The sequence below is a fragment of the Lepisosteus platostomus genome, chromosome 15, assembly GCF_059453375.1.
Source record: "Lepisosteus platostomus isolate fLepPlt1 chromosome 15, fLepPlt1.hap1, whole genome shotgun sequence".
Lineage (NCBI taxonomy): Eukaryota > Metazoa > Chordata > Actinopteri > Semionotiformes > Lepisosteidae > Lepisosteus > Lepisosteus platostomus.
In genome coordinates this window covers 5,799,204-5,806,352 of record NC_142625.1, presented here as the reverse complement: position 1 = coordinate 5,806,352, position 7,149 = coordinate 5,799,204, and positions in this window count along the sequence as shown.

Here is a 7,149-nt window from a genome sequence, read left to right as displayed (position 1 = left end):
GAGTGTCCTTGTTAGTACAATTGATTGTTAAACTCGGGCATTGAACTTCTGTCAGTTGCTGACAGTCCTCTATGCTTAAGTTGAAATGTCTCACTGTGCTCCACTGCCTATTCCAGAAGTCTGTATTTGCATCATTAAGTTTCAGATCTGAGAGGTTGAGAAGTATTTAACCATGTTCTTGTGCTGAAAACAGCATTTGGTAGACTGTTCCTCTGCCTCCACTTAACATCAATCATCAGTCGGTTTCACCAAAGCCAAAGGGACACTCGGACCAGGAGGGTTGGGAACTGGACCGCCAGAATGTCCTCCCCTTTATGACTCTCGTCCCAGTCTCTATTCCCTGTCTTATTATAGGGTAACAGTCGGGCTTGGTGTTCACTGACCGCGGCCAGAACTAGCCCCTCATCTCGCCAGTCCCAAGCATTGTCCCCGTCATCAGTTTCTAATCCATCCTCAGTCTGTTTTCCTGTACTAACACCTGTAATTTTTGCTATTCTTTCTTAGCCTCTTTTACTGGCTTTATTACATCACGTGTCTTTCGCTGATATCCCTTGTGATCTACATGAATACCTCCCATTGCTTTGATCCAGCATGCGCATAAAACCAAAGCATATTTCCCTCTGACATTATCTTACTGACACCCCCCACCACTCTATATGAGTTTTAATTGTCATCTCAGGATGCAAGCCTGTATTTTTCATTTTCTGTACCTCTTTCTCTGCTTCTTCTAATGCTTCCTGAGCTATTATTTTACTGTTAGATGTCATGATTAACAAGGAGAAAAGAGTCCTTAAAATCTTTCAAATCCTTATATTACAAAGCAAACACCACAAACACCACAATCTACTGTTCCACACAACCTTGTCTTTCTCTTTTTATTCTGACAACAATTCAGGCAGCCAGGCCCCCCCACTCTCAGTGATCCATCTGAGCCGCGCCGGAAAGTCCCACAAACACAATGCGCTTCAAACCCCACAAACCCAGCACCTTTCCGCCTCCAGTGGACACAGCCACAACCGGCTACAAAACACAAAAACACTGAGTCACAAAACATGGAGATCTGCCATCACAGCCTCCCCGGAAAACTTCCCTTGACTCGCCCTGAGTCCTCGACGCTACGGTCTGAAGTCCCTTGGGCTTCTCCTATGGCAGACAGTCACAGCCTCCTCAGCCTGCCCTTGACTCGCCCTGAGTCCTCGACACCATGGTCTGAAGTCCCTTGTGCTTCTCCTACGGCAGACAGTCACAGCCTCCTCAGCCTGCCTTGACTCGCCCTGAGTCCTCGACACCATGGTCTGAAGTCCCTTGGGCTTCTCCTACGGCAGACAGTCACAGCCTCCTCAGCCTGCCCTTGACTCGCCCTAAGTCCTCGACACCATGGTCTGAAGTCCCTTGGGCTTCTCCTGCAGGAGACAGTCACAGCCTCCTCAGCCTGCCCTTGACTCGCCCTGAGTCCTCGATGCCACGGTCTGAAGTCCCTTGGGCTTCTCCTATGGCAGACAGTCACACCCTCCTCATCCTGCCCCTGACTCATCCTGTCCTCGAGGCCATGGTCTGAAGTCCCTTGGGCTTCTTCTGCAGCAGACAGTCACAGCCTCCTCAGCCTGCCCTTGACTCGCCCTGAGTCCTCGACGCCACGGTCTGAAGACCCTTGGGCTTCTCCGATGGCAGACAGTCACAGCCTCCACAGCCTGCCCTTTTTTAATAATAAACATTTATTACTAATGCAACACGCAACATAAACATACAACATATAAGTTATAATATTTACAACCCATGGTTGTATTACTTTTATCTTCTCAGGAAATTATATGGGGTTTTACTGCACATTCTGAATGTGCTACATCTATATCTACTGTATAAGCTCTAAAATACTCTTTAGCCTCTGACCTACATTATTCCTATGGGATTTCTCTCTATAAATCCCTATAAATTTTGTAAAGGCCTGTTTGAAGCTCCCTTAATCCATCCGTCTGTCTGTTTATTTGGATTTGAAACTCTTTAAACATTTTGATTCTTACTTTCATATTCCTCCTCCCTACTCACTAAAAACAATTCATCTAGAGATTATATTTCATGCCACTCTGTAACAATCTGTAACTAGGTAACTATTGCCCAGGTTGGCTTACAGCAAACAAAGACTCAGGGTAAGTCAGTTTTCAAAACTGTTTTCTCAAGGCTGTAGAAACGGGTAAACAGATAAGCAGGTGTTTTATTCAGAGGGCAAGAGATTTATTGTCTATCTGACAATATTTTACTAAACTTACGTCACAAAATAATTGTTGTCACTCTCGCACTCAACAAAAATTGATTTTGCCATATACAAATTCAAAAGAGCAGGTGTTTCCTCTCTTATGCTTTCAAAAAAGAAAAACAGATTCAACAAAAGTAATATGAAAAAAATGAAATACTTATTTTTTCCCTGAACACATTGTTGTGTCTCAGATCCTTCGTAACAGATTTTCCAAATAAGTTAGTAGAAACGCCGTCCTCCTTTGTCTCTCGATTCCGGTTCCGGTCGAGAGGGAACACTGGCTCGTTTGGCTGCCGCTCCTCTCACCAGTTTTTCATTTTTATCCACTTATTTATGTTTTTTTTTCCTTTCTCTTCTCGGTGACACTGATTTCTAATTGATCTATTTTCATCCGCTTCACCTTATCCGCTCCACATTACAAATTCACCAATGCGACTTTCACTTGCATCGTGAATTTGCTCAACTGAAGACCTTCACCAATTGCTACCGCCTTCTCTGGATTTCCTTCCCGTCTTGATTCACCGATCATGTCTCTGAGGTACAGTGCACTGCAACTTCAACTAAAACAAAAAGACATTCGATTATTGCCGTCTTATTGGAATTTTACGACCGAGTCGCTACATCCATCGCAGCACAGGACGCCGTTTTTTTTTGTTGGTCTGCCAGTGGAGTCTCTATCCCTGCCTTTCGGCGCACGACTGTAAGTCCATCACATACTGGTGCTGACCTAAAAAATCTCCTCTCACTACCGCACCTTGATCGTACTCCGCTTCCCCCTGAATCCCCGAGACTGGCCAACACCCGCTCCATTAACAACAAGGCTCTTCTTTTATGTGACATTATCAAAGAAAAAAAACTGGACCTTCTGTGCTTAACTGAAACCTGGCACAAACAAAACGATGGACTCCTGTTCAACCAACTAGTTCCTCCTGGATATGGTTTGTTTGACCTTCCGCGTTCTTCAGGCGGAGGTGGGGGCATCATTGTTATTTACAACCTTTTTTACAGTCTAAGTCCCATTACTATACCTCCTCCCTCTTCTTTTGAGTGTCATGTTTTAAATGTTTCTATCCCCCAATCTACTATTATTGCCACAGTTTATAGACCACCCAAACCCAGTGGAGCCTTCTTAGGTGAGCTTGCTGATTTTCTCTCATTCTTATGCCTGAAGTTTAAAAGGATCCTTGTTCTAGGGGACTTTAATATACACATCGACTCAACCTCTTACAGTCTGGTTAAAGACTTCCTTTCTCTTTTGGGGTGCTTTGACCTCACTCAGTTTGTTTGTACCCCTACACAAAACAAAGGACACACCTTAGATTTAATTTTGCAAATGACTCTTGTCTCCCACTGCTCTTCCCTTGATCTAGGCCTCTCTGAACACTTAGCCATTCTCTTCAATCTGGAATTACCTGTTTCTAACACCTCCCCCTCACGCTCTGTACATTTCCTCAACTGGCGATCAATTGATCACCCAATGTTTGCCAATTCTGTTCTGTCCTCCTTATCCTGTTTCTTTTCCTCTGACCCTTTAGAGGACAAAATACAGTTACTTGACAGTGCTCTTTTATCTACCCTTGACACCTTTGCTCCTTTAAATACTCGAACCATCTCTTTCTCTTGCCCTGCCCCCTTGTACAATGACCATCTGCGATCCATGAAGGCAGCCTCTTGAAAAGTTGAGCGTAGGTGGCGTCTTTCTGGCCTAAATGTACATTATCAGGCTTGGAGAGATAAGGTTACTATAAAGTCTGCTAGAACCACCTATTTCTCTCACATCATTGAAAATAACCACAAAAAAAAACCCAGACATCTTTTCTCCACTATCAACAGACTGCTCAAGCCAAACTGCCCTACCACATTACCTGCCTCATCACAACTTTGCAACACATTCTTAGATTTCCTTAGTTCTGAAGAAAGATGTGAAGACGGGGGTTTGAATTTAATCCTTTCTGTAGGGGGTTTAGACTTCTAAGTCACAAGCTGGGGTTTATGGCAGGAAAGGGGGTTAACTGATAAGGATTGCAGATGCAAGCTAGGAACCCCCCTGGGTGTAATCTTAAACTGACCATTTGTCCAGAACATCGTAAACTGGCCAAATACCATGAACCCCCCTCTTTATCATCAGACCGAGTGACGTCAGAAACGGAGAAGAAGACACTATATAACCCAAAAGTTTGTAACAGTACGGGGAACAATACTTCGGTTTTGTTGTTTCTTGCGGGAAACAAGACTTTGGCTTTATTGTTCCTTGCATGCAATAAACTCATCTGTTTTACTTCATCTCGGGATCAAGAACCTTATTCGTTCTGTTACAACAGTTCTAAGATTGACAACATCCGGCATCACATTCTCTCCACTATGCATATCATTTCCATATCTCCTCCCTCCTCATCCAACTTCTCTGGTTCCCTTCTCTCCAGCTTCTTTCTTCTTGACTCAGCATCCCTCAACAAACTAGTTACACGCATGAAACCCACCAAATCTATTTTAGATCCCATTTCCACCACTTTATTTCAGTGCTGTTTCTCTTCTCTCTGTCCCATTATCCTCAATATTATACATGAATCCTTGAGCTGCCTCCACCTCCGTCTGTTTTTCTGAAAAGAGATCCTTGTACAAATCGGTGGCCACTTCTACCTTATCGCTCTAGTCCAGCACTTCCTCTCCATCTCCCTGTCTAAGGCTGTGGATCATCCTCTTTTTCTGGGCTCCTCGGACCTGATTGAAGAAATAAGAGGAACAGGTTTAATTATTCTCATAATGCTCCCTTTGTGCCTTAACCAGGAAAGCCTTGGCTTTCTAGGTGTGTAGGATGCGGAGCCTCTCCTTCAGATCCCGTGCCCGGGCTGAATTGAAGGCTCCTCCCCTGTTAGCCAAGCTGTACTCCTCCTCTAGTTGTTTCTGGAGTCGCACAGCTTCCTTCCTCTCCCTGGCCGCCTTCCGTCTGCAGTACGTCTGCGCCAGGGTTCGGGTCCTGTCCTTCGCAGACTCCCACCATTCCACCACGGAGCTGTAGCCGTCTCTCAGGTCTCCCCAGCTCGCGTAGTCTTTCCGGAACAGTGCCCTGAAGTCGTCTTCCTCCAGTATCTCCCGGTTCAGCTTCCAGTACACACAGCTGAATGCCAGCAGGTTGGCGTTAGCCAAAACAGTCACGCATTCATGGTCGGAATACCACACCGGGGACACCGTCGCCGACTCCAGGGAGCAGGTCGTGTGCAGAAAGATGTAGTTTAGGCGGCTGCACGCTCCCCGGTAGTTTCTCCATGTCCTTCCGGCGTCGCCTGGGTGACACCGTCTGAAGCCGTCCACCAGGGAGAACTGCTTGAGTAGCAACACCAGCTCTGCTGATCTGGCGTCACTCCCCTTCTCCCGGTCGACATTGAAGTCCCCGCTGAGTACCACCTGTCTGTTGGTGGTGCAGCAGCTGGCCAGGTCAGCAAACACTTCCTTCCGGATAGAGGGTTCCGTCGGAGCATAGACGTTAATTGCTCTCAACTTCTGCACCCTCCAGCCGATGTCTGCGACCAGGATCCGGCCCTGCACCACCGAGAAGGCAGAAACCAGCGTCATTTCTGGGTTTCCGAGGAGGATTCCCACCCCGGAAGAGTGGACCCCTCCTGCACTCCAGCATGATTCTCCCTTCGTCCATTCCCTGGTGAATGTCAGTTTGTCTCTTTCATCCTTCAGGTGGACCTCCTGTAAGAAACAAACTGAGAAAGACTGAGGCCAGATCATGAAAGACTCCCTGTTCACTGGGTCTCTCAGCCCTCTCACATTCGATGTTAGGAAGGTGTTACGATCCCTGCCTCTCAGCAACAAAAGAGGCAGAAGAAGGCGTAGCCTTAGTTCATCAGTCCACCTATCAGTGTACGCTTTCACCACCACACCTCCGTCTCATCTGGTATTTAAGCATTAGTCTTTCCGTACCCCCTCGCTCAGTATTGGTTTCCCTTTCGAGCTACTTAGTTGCGCTACGCCTTCTACCTCCTCGTACTGTTCTGGTTCCAACTTTGGTTTATCCCCTTTTACTACGTCTTTTGGATTACGGCTCGGCTTTGGTTGCTTTCTCCTAGTTTGGTTCTCTGGCTTCCCATGGACTCTCGGCTCTCTCCTTCGTCTACGGTTTTGGATTACGGTCTGGCTTTGGCTACTCTCTCCCTGTTTGGATCACTGGTTTCCCCTGGACTCTCGGCTCTCTCCTTCGGCTACGGTATTTGGATCATGACTTGTCTCTGTCAGCTCCCGCAAGTGGGTTCACTACTTGGTTTCGGTTTCACTAGCCGAATCCGTAACACTATTACCTCCTTCAAGTGATTAACTAGTACCTTGGTGATGAGTTTATAATTGGTACACAACAATATTAGCGGTCTCCAGTTCCCCAGATCCGTTGCCTGCCCTTTCTTGAACAATAAAGTCAAGACCCCCTCAGGCATTGAATCTCTTAATCTTCCCTCAGTGACAACCTCAGTTATTTCGAGCATTATAGGACCTAATATCTCCCAAAATGCTTTATAAAATTCTGCAGGCAGGTCATCTAATCCAGGCGCCTTTCTGTTTTTCATCCCGGCCAAAGCCTCCTTGAGTTCTTCCAGACTAATAGGCCTTTCTAAGTGACACCTACCATTCTCCGACACCCGTGAGGAAATACACTTGAGCGCAGCAGACTCTGACGCTTCACCTAAAGTTTCTTTTGAGAAGAGATCTTGAAAGTATGTATAAACTGCTTCCAGCATACCATCAGAGTCCTCCACTACCTTGTCTATACCTACGCGGACCTCGTTCATTCTTTGTCTGCCTTGGGATCTCCTCACCTGCCTAAACAGAAAGGAGGCGCACATCTGTTGTAGCAGAGAATCTATGCGTGCTTTAAACAGAAAGCTTCTAGCCTGTTG